A 15,544-nucleotide genomic window follows, 5' to 3' on the forward strand; every position below is an offset into this window, starting at 1 on the left:
TTGTGTCCCTCTAGTTACACAAACACAAACCCACACACTCAAACACCAACAAAGGCAAATGCCAGAAAACCTTCCATAAATAGTCAATAAAGAGTATAAGCAGATAACTCCTAAACACCAAATGTAAATTTTCTTAGGATCTTGTGGCCACAACCATCAAAGCTTTAACTCTTGGAGTTTTCATTGTAGTGCAGCAGAAATGAATCCGACTAGTATCTGCGAGAACACGGGTTCGATCCCTGGCCTCGCTCAGTGGGTCAGGGATCCTGCGTTACCGTGAACTGTGGTGTAGGTCAAAGATGCGGCTCCGATCCCACATTGCTGTGGCTGTGGTATAGGCCAGCATCTGTATCTCTGATTCAGCCCCTCTCCTGGAAACTTCCATATGCCTTGGCCCTAAAAAGCAACAAAACAAAACAAAACAAAAACTTTAACTCTTTAATTTACATATAAAAATTTGCCAAGGGAGGAAAACTTCAAGGACCCTTCCAAACAAGGTTTGAGGGTTGTTCAAGGTGACTCAATGTAAATAATGATGATTACAGCTTGATATCTCATAACACAGAGATCTTCCTCTTCTTTGTAATATTTGCCTTGCCTCTTTCCTTAATCAGTAATTATTTGCTTGATTTCTGTAACTTCCACAAGAATTATAGAGAAAGGCAAACACTAGCACGAAAAGAAGTGAGCGAATTTTCAAAAAAGAAGGCTTCTTATTTGGTTTCATTGGCTGAATCTTGGACAACTTGTCATTTTATACCCTGGACAATTTATGTTCTAATGCAGTATCATCATTTACCACATTCTAAGCTAACATGGCCTGACTTGATCACTCTGGGTGGATGGAAGGGATTTTGTTTGCCTAGATCTTTCACTTTTTTACTATGGCAGTACTGAACATGGAACACATAGCCCCACTGAAAGTGCAGAAGTTTTGCTTCAAACTCAGTGCTATGAAAATTATTACAGAGACGATTTCGTGCTGCAAGTTTTGTATATGCTGAAAGGCAGAACAGCTGCAGACACTTTACTTGCAAATTGAAATCCTAGCTGTGAATTTCAGCAAATTAGATGAATTTAGCTAATTGTCTCTACAGTTCATTACTGATGAGTCACAAATTTCAGCGTCTTTCTGGCATTTTCCGACTCGAGGGTATCTTTTTAACACCAACCTGCTGGGGCCAGACTATATTGTCAGACTCTTTTGCCAAGCAGGTCATGACAAGTGCTAGATGGCCTTCCAGCTCATCATGGGACATTTCATCGAGCTACAGTCTGAAAAGCAAAGTTACCAGCTGAGTCACTAGTCCAAATCTTCATTTTTAGGGTTGAGAAATGTGCTGCACACCACCATTCCCAGCCTCACCACAAGGTCGTAGACCGCACCTTGCACCTGATCGTCTCATTTCTTTCATTCATGTAGGCTTTTGAGAATGAAGGAAGAAGGAATTCGAGAAGATTTTCGTACTCAGCCTCCCAGGGTTTATCATCTCAGAAAAAGTAGGTAGGATGAAAGGTGAAATCAAGAATTCTCAGTCAGTGATTGAGCCTGAAAGATAATTTCAAGATAGAGAAATTTGGAGCTATTAGAGGTGTCTCACCCATGGAACAGGGTTTGGCTACACTTTCAGTGGCAAATCAGGGAAGTAACCCTGGATTCTGTGAGACCATTGGGTGGAGATTTGAAGAGGCATGTATGGCAGAAGATGAGAGGAAGATAGCCCCACCACATACTCTGTTTTCCTGCCTCCCCCATTCCCAGCATCAAGATGGAGCTATGACTATCCATTGCTGCCTGTTCACAATATACTACCTCCTCTTCCATATACACATCTCAAGAGATGTATTCCCCCATTATCAGCTGCCTGGAATGTTCATTTTAAACAGATTTCACTGGGTTTTAATAACAGGTGGAACTCAGTATGACTTGCTGGGAGCTGTTCATACAGACATGACCCTGTTTGACTTTGGATTTGGTGAGGAAAAAAATGAGCCACCTAGCATACATTTTAGAAAGATGATCTTGCTCTTTATCTTTCTAACTCACTAACACATACCAGGCAGAAAAAGGAAACTTCCACCAACCCGCTGACTGCTTTTCATTACCTGGGTCACTCCTTAATTCTGGAGGGCTTAGCTAAATGGAGACTCTATAAATCCATGATCAGGTGGAAGTTCTGAGATCTAATTTAATAACACTCAAATATCTTTTTGAATGAATGGAAACCGAATAGCTTGGGATCCCTCTAACTTCAAGAATGCATTTTTTTTTTTTTTTTTTTTTTTTAGTTTGACAAGGAGTGCTTTCTCAGGTGTGACGTCTGAAATTTTAAAAACTCACCAGTTATAATGGACTTGACTACACATCAGCAAGGCTTCCAGCTTTAAACATCCAGCATGCAGCACAACGTTTTGGCCTGGAGACCAGCCCTGTCACCACTGTGGTGGCCTCTCTAGGCTTGGGGTACAGAATATCTGACTCAGTTTTTATTCCACAGGCTGACTCATTCTAGCATGCAGGACCTAGAGAACACAGTGGCCCAGAGGCTAGGTGGGACTGGCTCCCGCATTTGATTCCCTATAGCTGAACTTCTATCTGCAAATTTCTATGGATGATCTAGCTTTTTTTTCGAGAGCTGGGAATGGAAGGGCTTCACCAAAGTTTTTTTCAGAGGCCACTCGGTCTGTTTTACAGCTCCTGGAGATGGATATTATAATTTACCAATGGTTCACAGTTTGAAGAATCATGAAATATGTGCTTTAAGTCCCAGCCACATCCAAGCCCTGCACCAAACACAGAAGCCTTCTTTCAAGATGTGGTGTGTCTATGCAATGAAATGTCACTCAGCCATAAAAAAAGATGAAATCTGGAGTTCTAGTTGTGGCTCAGCAGGTTAAGAACCTGACTTGTGTCCATGCATTGGATTAAGGATCTGGCATTTTCACAAGCTACAGTGTAGGTCGCAGATGTAGCTTGGATTCCATGTCGCTGTGGCCATGGCTTAGGCTAGCAGATGCAGCTCCAATTTGACCCCTAGCCTGGGAACTTCCATATGCTGCAGGTTCGTCCCTAAGAGGAAAAAAAGAAGGAAATTACACCATTTGCTGCAATATGGATAGACCTAGAGATGATCATACTGAGTGAAGTAAGTCAGACAAAGAAAGATAAATAGCATATGACATCATTTATATGTGGAATGTAAAAAATGATACAAATGAATTTATTTACAAAATGGAAATAGGCTCATAGACATAGAAAACAAATTTATGGTTACCGAAGGAGAAGGCAGGGGGGAGGGATATAATAGGAGTTTGGGATTAACAGATACACACCACTATATATAAAATAGGTAAACAACAAGGACCTCCTGTATAACACAGAGAACTGTATTCAGTGTCTTGTAATAACCTATAATGGAAAAGAATCTGAAAAAGAATATATATATATATGTATATATTCATTTATGTAAAATTGAATCACTTCACTGTATACCCGAAACTAACACAACATTGTAAATCAACTATACTTCAATTTTTCTTTTTTGTTTGTTTATTTTCTATTTTTTTAATCATCGCTCCTGAATTTTTTTTGTTTTTCTATTTTAGGGCCGCACCTGCGGCATATAGAGGTTCCCAGGCTAGGGGTCGAATCAGAACTACAGCTGCCAGCCTACATCAAGCCACAGCAACACTGGATCCAAGCCGTGTCTGTGACCTACACCACAGCTCATGGCAATGCCAGATCCTTAACCTACTAAGCGAGGCCAGGGATCAAACCCACATCCTCATGGATCCTAGTTGGTTTCGTTAACTGCTGAGCCATGAAGGGAACTCCCTTCTTCAATTTTTTAAAAATAGAAACCTACAGGAAAAAAACTAAAGTTTTTGAGAACTTTAAACCAACAAAAAAAGGCCGTCTTCCTCAGTGAGTGCCTTTCTGTGCTAATGGTGAGGGACAGAGGACAGGTGTCTGCACTGACTGCACTAAAACTTGAGTCATGTCGATCATGCTATTGATACTTTTTCTTGGATGCAGGCATGCTTCATGGAAGGTAAGCAACCAGTCCATCTTATGCTCTGCCCTGTAGTCTTAAAAATCCCGCTGGTTGGTATAACTTGATACTCTGCTCTGTGCTGGACTTTTTCTTTACTTATATTAGAAATAAAAGCTGGTGTGTCCCCCCAGACTTCCATTTAAAGAAAATTCAACTTGCAGAAATTAGACAGGTTCCTTTGGAAGTTGTTATTCATTGTTTAAAAGGGTACTTTTCAGGAAAGTCTCCGATACGATTATTTTATATATCCAGCTCCTTTGGTGTAATATTTTAAAATTCTGCTTTAAAAATTCTATTTCTAGAAAGTGTTTAAAGGACAAGGTCTATTATTTATGTGGTGATAGAACTAGGATAGCATTTCTCTGAGTTCAGTGGCTTAACCACGCAACAGTACAATCAGAATAAAGCAGAAATAAAGTATTTCCTCATTTCTAAATTCTGTGTTCTTTGGTTAATGTGGTTTTCCCAGTATCAGGGAAAAACATTGATAAACATTAAGGAATTCACGGACTGGCAGGCAAAGCAATAGAGGCTGATGGAATGGTGACCCAATGAAGCAAAAGAGAAAATTCTCTTTTTGAGTGTCTTTGATAAGTTGACTCTGGAATCTTGAACACAAGTCTGGGTATACTGATGCCAGAACAATATAGACGAACTCAAGGGAATTAAAAGAACAGGAACATATATGATTAGAAAGTGGGAGAGTGATTTATGGGCAAAGCCCACAGAACTAAATACTGTCCATGTACGTTATTCCAGCAGGAGGCCAGGCATGGAAATGACAGCTCAGTAATTGAAGAATGCAGGAGGGAGAAGAATCTTTGAAGGGGGTAGGAAAAAAGGTTAAGTAGGGGCAATGGAATGGAATAAAATGCCCTTGTTTATGTATTTAAAAGACCCTCGGAGACAACCTGCTGAATTCCAAATTAGCTGAGTCATCACAGCAGTCCCTCAGACTTTGAAAGATCAAAATATTTAACCATAAACCCTGGAAATGATTGTGTTTGCAGCTCAGAGAGGGGGGAAAAGTAGAGAATAAAAATTCCGGTTAGATGTCGGGAAAAACCTCTCCATTTCCAGATGGTGAGAAACATTAGGTCATAAAGGCGGTCCCTCCGGGAATGGACAGAAATCACTGTGAAGCTCTTCAAAATCAGGCTCCCCAAAGCAATAGAAAATCCAGCAGGGAGACCGTATCAACAAAGAGCTGAAACGGACACACAAAGAGCTGAATCCATCAGCTATCCCTTCCTCCAAACACCAGTCCTCTCTGTGGCTGTTAGTGGCACTGACATTTCCCCAGACACCAGGTTTTTTATGGCCTTCCCTCACGTCAGCCAGCTGCAAGCTCCTGTTCCTGTTCTTTTAACTCCCTTGAGTGAATCTGTATTGTTCTGGCATTGGTATATCAAGACTTGTGTTCAAGATTCCAGAGTCAACTTATCAAAGACACCATTGGGCCACCAGTCCATCAGCCTCTATTGTTCTAGTGCATTTGGGGGGCCAGTTTCTACCCTCCCATTGTTACCTTTTTTTTTCAGGTAAGCCATTCCCACTCACAGAGGTGGTTCTCAGGAATCCTGAATTCTTTGTCCCTGGTATCTCACCTTCCTATCCATTTTTCATATCACTATCATGTTTATTCTCCTCAAGTATACCTTTGATTATATCACCTTCTTGTTCAAAAGAACCTTTTTCTTGAAAGAAGCATTCCAGCTAATGAATCAGGAAGATATGATGGAATCCTTTGCAATCCTTAATGAAATAACGTCCCCAGGCATCAATCATCAACCCAAAATCATTTTATAAAGAGCTGAAGGGGAGCTTAATAATAAAAGTTTCAAGCTGACAACATCTGAAGCCACTGATCAATTTTATCACCACAGAAAAAGACCAACAGTACATGCTGATAGAAGTACACGATTTAACTTATGAAGAATGCTTGCCCATAAATCAAAACTGAATCTCATCAAATGTCTACTATAACTCCTAGTTTACAGAAGATATAGGGATGAGAGTGGTGTTAAACTAAACTCTGATGGTGCAATCAGTAAAGTCCAGAATACGGAGAAATTTAAGGGATCGAGGACACGGTTTCTCCAACAAATAGTAATCAAGGTAAAAAGAATAAGAAATAGAAGATGCGGAGTTCCCATCATGGCTCAGTGGTAAAGAGCCTGACTAGCATCCATGAAGATGCGGGTTTGATCACTGGCCTCGATTAGTGGGTTAAGGATCTGGTGTTGCCATGAGCTGTGGTGTAGGTCACAGATGCAGCTCAGATCTGGTGTTGCTGTGGCTCTGGTATAGGCCAGCAGCTATAGCTCTGATTGGACCCCTAGCCTGGGAACTTCCATATGCCATGGGTGGGGGCCCTAAAAAGACAAAAAGAAAGAAAGAAACAAATAGAAGATGAAATTATGGATTCAGCGAGACTTCAGAGCTACATCAAGCAAATGCAGTGTGTGGACACAGCATACATTCTGATTCAAGCAAACCATCTATGATAGTTATAGGCCAGTAGTGACTTTTAAACTCCACTTAGATACTTGATGACATGATGGGATTCTGGTAAGTTATGGGAATAGAGGTGGGATTCACTGATATTATTATGGCTTTTGGGGGAAAGCATTCTTACTTTCTATAGATACCCACTGAGGCATGACATATTAAAAATGAAATATTACAATAGTATATACAAATTTGCTTCAAAATAATCAAGCAGGAGAAGGGAAGCCGGTGTGGATGTAGATAAAAAAATTTGCATGAGTGACAGTTGTTAAAGTGATGGGTGCATGGATTTCATTATACTATCTTTTCTCGATTTTAGATAAAGCTCAGTGATTGGTGCATGGATTTCATTATACTATCTTTTCTCGATTTTAGATATTTGAAATATTCCACAATAAAAAGCTTTTTAAAAATCAATTGACACATTTAGCGCATTGATTTTGTTGTACCAAGATAACCAGGGGGCCTCACTAGGCAGGGCCAAATAAAATGCACTGCCTGAGAGGTAGGCTGTTTAAGTGCAAGAACTGGCTTGTTTGATTTTGTTTCTCTCCTTTCCGGTGGCAATAGATTTTTAGATTTGCTGACTTTCTAGATTTCCCCCGCCCCAGCCCAACACTTTCTATTAATTTGTTGGTTTTGTTTTTTCCTTGATCACATACAACTCATAGGTTATTCCCTATTTGTTCGCAGCAGTGACTGGGGACTTGGTTTTATGGCCTGGCCACTTGGTAATTTCTGGTGAATGGATGATACAGATCTTGTTGCTGTTAGGTGAGAAACAACAGAGTCCAAGCTGTTTGTTGTTTGTTTGTCTCAAATCAATTAAAAATTCTGAGTCCACTAAGGAAGGGAAAAACTCTGAGATCTGAACAGTGATATTTGTGTGTCTATATTAGACCTGCGGCTGAGATAATAAGCTCTCTATGTGTGTATATCTGTAATTCAGGAAGCTCTTTAATGCTTATTGTTGAGTATAAATTGTTTTACTACCTCCAATGGGTTTAATACATTAGATTATAATATATCTTAAGTTAAAGGAGCTCTGTTCATATTGATTCATAGAGATATTTCCAAAACCCACAGAAAATGAGGAATCTGAACTTGTAAAATTTAAAATGCACTGGACCTTTAAAAAAATTCTTAGAGAAACTACCAGTTCAACAGTATTTTTATGTAAGAGTACAAGTTCAAACAATTAAGATGACTCCTTAGTTTAATAATTCAAGTTTAAGAAAGGAAGAAAAAATTCAGTTCTGGATCTTTTCCCAAATTTTATCAGCATGGAATACAATACAAGAGGACATTCTGTTGTTAAAAGATTAAAGTTTGTTTTCTCATGAAGAAACAAGTTAATCTGAACTTTCTAAATATTTTATATTGGATTGTTTATCAAGAGAAAGCTAATATTATTCCTCCATTATACATAAGACTGTGAAAATGTTAATTTGTTTTTTGTTTTGTTTTTATTGAAGCATAGTTGATTTATAATGTTGTGTTAATTTCTGATATACAGCAAAGTGATTCAGTTTTATAAATATATATTCTTTTTCAGGTTCTTTTCCATGATAATTTGTTAACAGATATTGAGTATAATTCTCTCTGAAAAATGTCAATTTGTGATTAATAACTTTCAGTCTTTATTCCATAAACCTTTTTATGTTATCAGTAATCATATTTTATAGTCTATCACCTTGAACATAATTTCTAAGACCCTTAAGTAACTTGAAACTTTAGATTAATATGAAATTTAATTAATGAATAATCACTGGACATCCAGATAAATTTTTGAGGATGACTACATTATAAAATAGAGATGACTAAGCATAGTTTCAAATGTATCTATTTTACTTGTAGATCTACATGCTGTGGAATATCTGTGTCTTTGGGTCACATTAACAAATATGGTTAGCTGTCCCACAACCCACGGTAAGAATGTGACTGTAGAATGTTGATTTATGTATATTCACGAACTTGGAGAATCTGCTAAAATGCTTGCAGGTGGCAGATAGCTTTTTTTTTTTTTTCCATGGCATAGGGAAGTTCCCAGGCTAGGGGTCCAATCAGAGCTGCAGCTGACCTACAACACAGCCACAGCAAGGCCAGAGCCAGCAACACTGGATCCTTAACCCACTGAGGGGTGGGTGGGGGGCCGGGATCGAATCTGCATCCTCCTGGATTCTAGTCATATTCGTTTCCCCTGAGCCATGATGGGAACTTCCCGGTAGATAGTTCTCAGTGATCATTTTTCTCTGTGAGATAGACGTTAGATACTTTGATAAAGTTATCATTGCTTCCCACTCTTGGGCATCTATCCAGACAAAACTCTACTTAAAAGAGACATATGCACCCACATGTTCACTGCAGCACTATTCACAATAGCCAGGACATGGAAACAACCCAAATGTCCATCAACAGATGATTGGACTCGGAAGATGTGGTATATATACACAATGGAATACTACTCAGCCATAAAAAAGAATGACATAATGCCATTTGCAGCAACATGGATGGAACTAGAGAATCTCATCCTGAGTGAAATGAGCCAGAAAGACAAAGACAAATACCATATGATATCACTTATAACTGGAATCTAATATCCAGCACAAATGAACATCTCCTCAGAAAAGAAAATCATGGACTTGGAGAAGAGACTTGTGGCTGCCTGATGGGGGGGGAGGGAGTGGGAGGGATCGGGAGCTTGGACTTATCAGACACAACCTAGAATAGATATACAAGGAGATCCTGCTGAATAGCATTGAGAACTTTGTCTAGATACTCATGTTGCAACAGAAGAAAGGGTGGGGAAAAATGTAATTGTAATGTATACATGTAAGGATAACCTGACCCCCTTGCTGTACAGTGGGAAAATTAAAAAATAATAATAATAATAATAAAAGTTATCATTGCTATGAGGTTTGAGGTTATACTGAAAACTAGTGTCAGACAAAGATAACTGTGTAGGCAAAGTAATGGGGTGTATTTTTGTTTATCAAGATTAAAAGAGTTTTATCTTAAAGTGTCTGGTTGTTCTTGTGTCTGCCATGGTACAGTGGGTTAAGGATCCAACTGTAGAGGTGCAGGTTCGATTCCTGGCCCACTGCAGTGGGTTAAAGGATCTGGCATAGGTCACAGCTGTGGCTTGGGTCACAGTTGGGGCTCCAATTCAGTCCCTGGCCTGAGAACTTCCATAAGCCTCCAGTGTGGCCATAAAAAGGAAAAAAGAAAAAGTGTCTGGTTGTTCTAGAATGCAAAACCTGAGGAGGATAGTGCAAGACAAGCCGTGAATGGATACAGAAAGACATAGAACGTTTGCAGGAAGAAAGATACCTTACTTCCTTTAGTTTACAATATTTGAGTCTGGAAAGAAGCAATAAAATGTGCTAAACTTTTTATCAAAGCTGGCTCAGTTTTGCTGGGTTTATCCATAAGACAATTTTCTGTGTTTTATTTTACTGCCTAATACAGTGTTTATGAAAAACTAGAACTTGGTTTTCTACCTGTTACAATGATGAGCTAGTTTTAGAGCTGTTAACGAAAGATTATTCTTTATGTTCCGTCCAGATAGTATAAATTGCACATCTTATATAATTTCCTGTGGCATATTTTGACTAAAAAATTGTTAGAAGATGCGCTTTATCCAAGTACGTTTCTACTCTTGTTAAACTTTTATATTTGCATATCTTTGAATAGTGACCCAGTACCACATTCAAACACTCATTAAATAGAAAGGAAGAAATAAAAACAAGAGAAAATGATGAGTTAGGCAATAGCAACAGAAGTAGAAGGAGTCTTTTTTTTTCTCTCCCATTTAAATATGAAGCTATAGTTAGTAGCTTTGGGAAAGACCTATAGTAAAGAACAGTAATTATTACGTATGATGAGAGCCAATTTGCATTTTGAAAGAGAATTTTCAAACAGTAATAGATAGGACTTCCTGTTGTGTCTCAGCAGTAAGGAACCCGACTAGTATCCATGAGGACATGGGTTTGATTCCTGGCCTGGCTCAGTGGGTTAAGGGTCCGTGTTGCAGTGAGCTGTAGTGTAGGTTGCAGATGCAGCTTGGATCCTGCATTGCTGTGGCTGTGGCTACGGCTGACAGCTGCATCTCTGATTCTATCCCTAGCCAGGAAACTTCCACATGCCGCAAGCAAAAACAAAAACAAAACAAAAGCAATAATACTATTGAGTCCTTTATTTCTTAGTCAGTGTGGAGGTTAGTGGAACATTTATTTTGGATATTATCTATGCCATAATACTTTACGGACAGAAGGCCCTCAGCAATATTCTGAAGGACCGCACACATAATTACTTCCAAGTCCTATCACCAGCATTATACAGAGTAACGTGGGTCATCAAATTCCAATAACAGTCTGTTATCGTGCTGTTTCCCTGATACAAGTTAAAGGCAAGTTTCTTCACAGAAAAAGAAAAATACATTCAAAAGAACTCAGTATTTTCATGGTGATAAAGTCAGAATTATGCCAAATTTCTAAAACAAACCCATCAGACCAGTTATATGCAGTATGGTACAGCAGTGTCATGGCTGTGGCTATAAACATTTGTTTTGATAAATATAAGCTTTTCCCAATAGTTCATGACACATTTGCCCTACTAGACCCCTGAAATGATACCAGAGGGGGAAAAAATCAGGTTTCTTTGAGAGCTGGAGAGATCTTAAAAATTCTCCTCAACCACTCATTTTAAAGAAAAAAAATTAGGTCCAGAAAAAAATGTGACAATTTTTCTAAGGCTACGTAGGTAGTTTTTCACAAGCTCCAGTTTTGTGCTGTTTCTTATTCCAGTGCAATGTTCACTGTATCTACTCAAATATGGGAGTGGGAACTATGTAAGTGTTTTGAAACCATTTAGTCCAAAAACTTTTTTTTATTTTTTCTCTTTTGAGAAATTAAAGGGATATGACATAATAGTCATCTCTATTTTCATACTTTTGAGTAGGCAACTCTCAACATTTTTCTTTTGCTTCTAGTCTATTTTTTTCTACAATTAAACCTTGCTAAAATAAAAAATTTGCTAAATGTCAACCCAAGTGCTACTTCCTTCCCCTTCTCTCAGGGTAACCAGTGGGCTGGGCTTGAGTTGTAAACCTCTAGCCCAGCACTGTCCACCAGAAATGTAATGGGAGCTATGAATGTAATTTTAAATGTCTAGTAGCCACATTTTTAAAAAGTAAAAAGATGAAGTTCCCTGGTGGCACAGCAGCTTAAGGGTCTGGTGTTATCACTGCTGTGGCTCAGGTCATTGCTGTGGCACGGGTTTGATCCCTGGCTGAGGAAGTTCTGTATACTTCGGGCACAGCCAAAATTTTTAAAAAATAAAAAAATTAAAGAGAAACAGTGGGATTTATTTTATTTTGTTTTATTTGCCTGGGACAAATGAAAGTTACCAGGCTAGGGGCCAAATCAGAGTTACAGCTGCCAGCCTATGTCATAGCCACAAAACCCCAGATCTGAGCTGCATCTGAGAACTACACACAGCTCATGACAATGCCAGATCCTTAACCTGTCAAGTGAGGCCAGGGATTGAACCTGCATCCTAGTTGGATTCTTAACCTGCTCAACCACAACAAGAACTCCAGGCATTAATTTTAGTAATAAAATTAAATTACCCAGTATATTCAAGCTATCATTTAGCAGGTCATCAACATCAAAAAAGTATTACTTCCTTTTTTATACTAAGTCTTCAAAATCAGTATGTGGCTTAACACTTACAGCACATCTCATTTAGTGTTAGCTAAATTCCAAAGCTCAGTAACTACCTGTGGCTGGTGGTTAGGAATTGACTACCCAGATCCAAAGCTCAGTAACCACCTGTGGCTGGTGGTTAGGAATTGACTACCCCAGATCTTGTCCATTTTAAAAAATGGCATCATATGTATAATGTATGTATTTACTACATACATTAGTGTTCCTGTATTGCAAGTTAAATTTACATAATTAATGATTCAGTATTGGTGTCGTATTCTACTTTTCTTTCACATTATCAATTTAAGATCTATTTGTGATAATGTGTGTAAATATGTTTAAACTGCCATGTTATATATCTCATGCATAAATAGAATTTGATATATTTATTTCTCCATTGACATGCTTTTAAGTTGTTTTCAGTCTTTTACTTTCTACAGCTGAACATACAATGCATATCATTATACCTGTCTACAAGTGCCTATATTTGCCATCTAAGAGAGATGCTGAGAGAAATTAAATATAAAACGTCATATGTCAGAAAGGGATATGACTATATCATTGAGAACTTACAGGATAAGAGATTTTCATTTGAGAGATAGTGCAATCAAAATCACTAGAATAACTTTTTCCAATTAAACAGCTTTGCTGGAGTTCCCATTGTGGCTCAGCAGGTTAAGAACCCGACATAGTGTCCATGAGGATACAGGTTTGATCCCTGGGCTCGCTCCTGTGGGTTAAGGATCCTGCGTTGCTGTGGCTGTGGCATAGGCTAGCAGCTACGGCCCCAATTTGACCCTAGCCTAGGAACTCCATATGCCGAAGGTACGGCCATAAAAAACAAAAACAAAAAACAGTTCTGCTTCTTCATTTCTACCCCAGCTTTTAAGTCTCCACATTGTTGAAATGTTGAGAACTGCTATAAGTTAAGGAGGGTAGTGACATTTCTGGACTTTTTCTGAGCCCTGGGTTTTGACAGTCAAGAAATTTTCCTAGTCCTTTATACTTTGGGAAAAGGCTAACCATGAAGGACCATGCTGCCTTCACTTATGTACAAGACAAGCGTGTCCTCTGTCATGAATCCCATGAGACTTACTGTCCATCCATCCTCATGACTCCCTCCTTTACTTGCTACTATAAAACCCCAGATTTCCTCCATCTCCTCTGAGAAGTTCCTCATTCACAAATGTTCTCCCTGTTGCAATTGCCTGAGTTAAGTAAGTCATCTCCTTAATTTTATAGTACATTTGTCTTGCATATTTTGGGTGCCGTGACTTGGACAGGTCTGCCTCCTACTTCCCTTTTTTTTTTTTTTTTTTTTTTTGGGTCTTTTCTAGGGCTGCACCTGTGCCATATGGAGGTTCCTAGGCTAGGGATCTAATTGGAGCTATAGCCGCTGGCCTACGCCACAGCCACAGCAACGCTGGATCCAAGCTGTGTCTGCAACCTACACCACAGCTCACGGCGACGCTGGATCCTTACCCCACTGAGCAAGACCAGGGATTGAATCCGAAACCTCATGGTTCCTAGTAGGATTTGTTAACCACTGAGCCACCAGGGGAACTCCTGCCTCCTACTTGCACGTCCTCATTTATTCCACCCAGGCCAAGAGGCCTCTTCGAGACCATTGGGCTCCATTCCTTCCTGGCATCCCCAGCAGTGTCTGTTGCCCACTGGCAGCCTGGCAAGGATTTGACTTTGATATCTTCTAAGCAGTCCCTTGTTTTCTGGTTCTGTTCTTTGGGTTTCATGGGCTTACCATGCGGGGATCTCTGTCGGATGTATTAATGATTTATAGAGACCTGCCTCTCGAATGAGAGACAACAGATAATCTGGTTTGTTAGTCTTTTCTGTTTGTCTAGCTGTCCATATTGAGCTCAAATAAATTAAAAATTCATACCCACTGTGATGAGAACAGCTCTTTGATATGGATCAGTAAGTTCTGTAATTATGTGTTTATGCTTGACTCACGGCTGAAATTTTAGAATTGAAGCTCTTAGGTATCTCTATGCTCGCACAATTATGCATCTGTAATTCAGAAGGGCTTTTACCTCCCATCGTGTGTGTAATATTTCTCTGCCTCAAGATATTACTAAATTAGGTTATAGGATTTCTTAAAAGAGCTCTATTCAGATGGCTTAACAATAAATCATCACTTGTATAAATTGAATATTCCTAAAACTCCTAAAAGTTAATGACATTGGATCTCACCACTTTCAGTGTGCTTGACTTAAAAAATTATCTTTACGGAAACCAAGTTGAGTAGATTTTTTAGAAATTCAAGCTTACATAATTTAGATAAAGTTTTGGCAAACAAGACTAGCTTAATATTTGGGGCTTAATAAAAACAACTTCATCTTCTCTGATTTATTGGGGTTAAGCATAATATATACATAGATTTTTATCCTACTTGGGAATGTTCTGTACAAACTTATACAGGCTTACTGATTGATCGAGCTAGTATTACTAATGTTTAATATTGTTAATGTTTATAATTATTAAAAACATAAATTTATGTTTAACCATATAAAGTCATTATAAAGACAAGCTGTGTTTCAACAGTAATTATGTTTTATAATAATGTAGACAGGAAGAGAATTTTTTAGGCATATTAAAACCTTAGATTTATACTAAATGGAGTTCATAGATATTAAGTTGTCACAAGACATGTTTCCACAGTATTTTCTTAGCCTCTTTGCTGAAAACTCCATCTTGTCCTGCTTTACTTTACCCTATCTTCCTGCTTGAAAAACAGTCACAGTGATGGCAAATGACTTAAGCTTAAGAACAAAGAACCAAAGGCATAAGCTGAATGAGGGTCAGCTGAATGAGGACATAATGTGTTGGTCTAGGCACGCCTGACCTGTGCAGATTGGCACACTGTTTGCACAAGCATGATATGTCCTCAGAAGAATAAGAGAAAGAGGAACCTCATGGCCAAGTGGTTTATGAGCGGTCGTTAGAAGAATATGCATTAGCAAAGAGAGCCTAGGTGTAAACCTAGGCACGCTGGGTTGCCACAAATAGGCATGCCCTTCGCGGAAGCACGGTGAGGTTTTTCTGAAATGCTATGCATAGCTTGCTAACTCAAATGCTAATGATTGTTAAATGCCTAAAGGTCAGAGTGAAAGCTTCACTATCTACCAGCTAAGTGACTTTTAAAATAATAAAAAAAAGAACTTATAAAATAATTAAAAAATAACCCTATATCCTGCACCTATAACCCCCTCCTCACTTGACATAATCCTAAAGAGCACAATAAAAACAGTGTGG

At 38.8% G+C, this 15,544-nt stretch overlaps 1 long non-coding RNA gene across 2 annotated transcripts in view; it reads left to right on the top strand.

Moving 5' to 3' along the window:
* Nucleotides 1–8,649, top strand: part of LOC100511785 — a 112,611-nt gene extending 103,962 nt beyond the window's left edge. For both annotated transcript variants that reach the window (XR_002339477.1, XR_002339476.1), the window contains exon 6: nucleotides 8,424–8,649. This is a non-coding gene — a long non-coding RNA (uncharacterized LOC100511785). The remainder of the gene's footprint in view (nucleotides 1–8,423) is intronic.

This window comes from Sus scrofa, chromosome 15, assembly GCF_000003025.6.
Source record: "Sus scrofa isolate TJ Tabasco breed Duroc chromosome 15, Sscrofa11.1, whole genome shotgun sequence".
Classification (NCBI taxonomy): Eukaryota; Metazoa; Chordata; class Mammalia; order Artiodactyla; family Suidae; genus Sus; species Sus scrofa.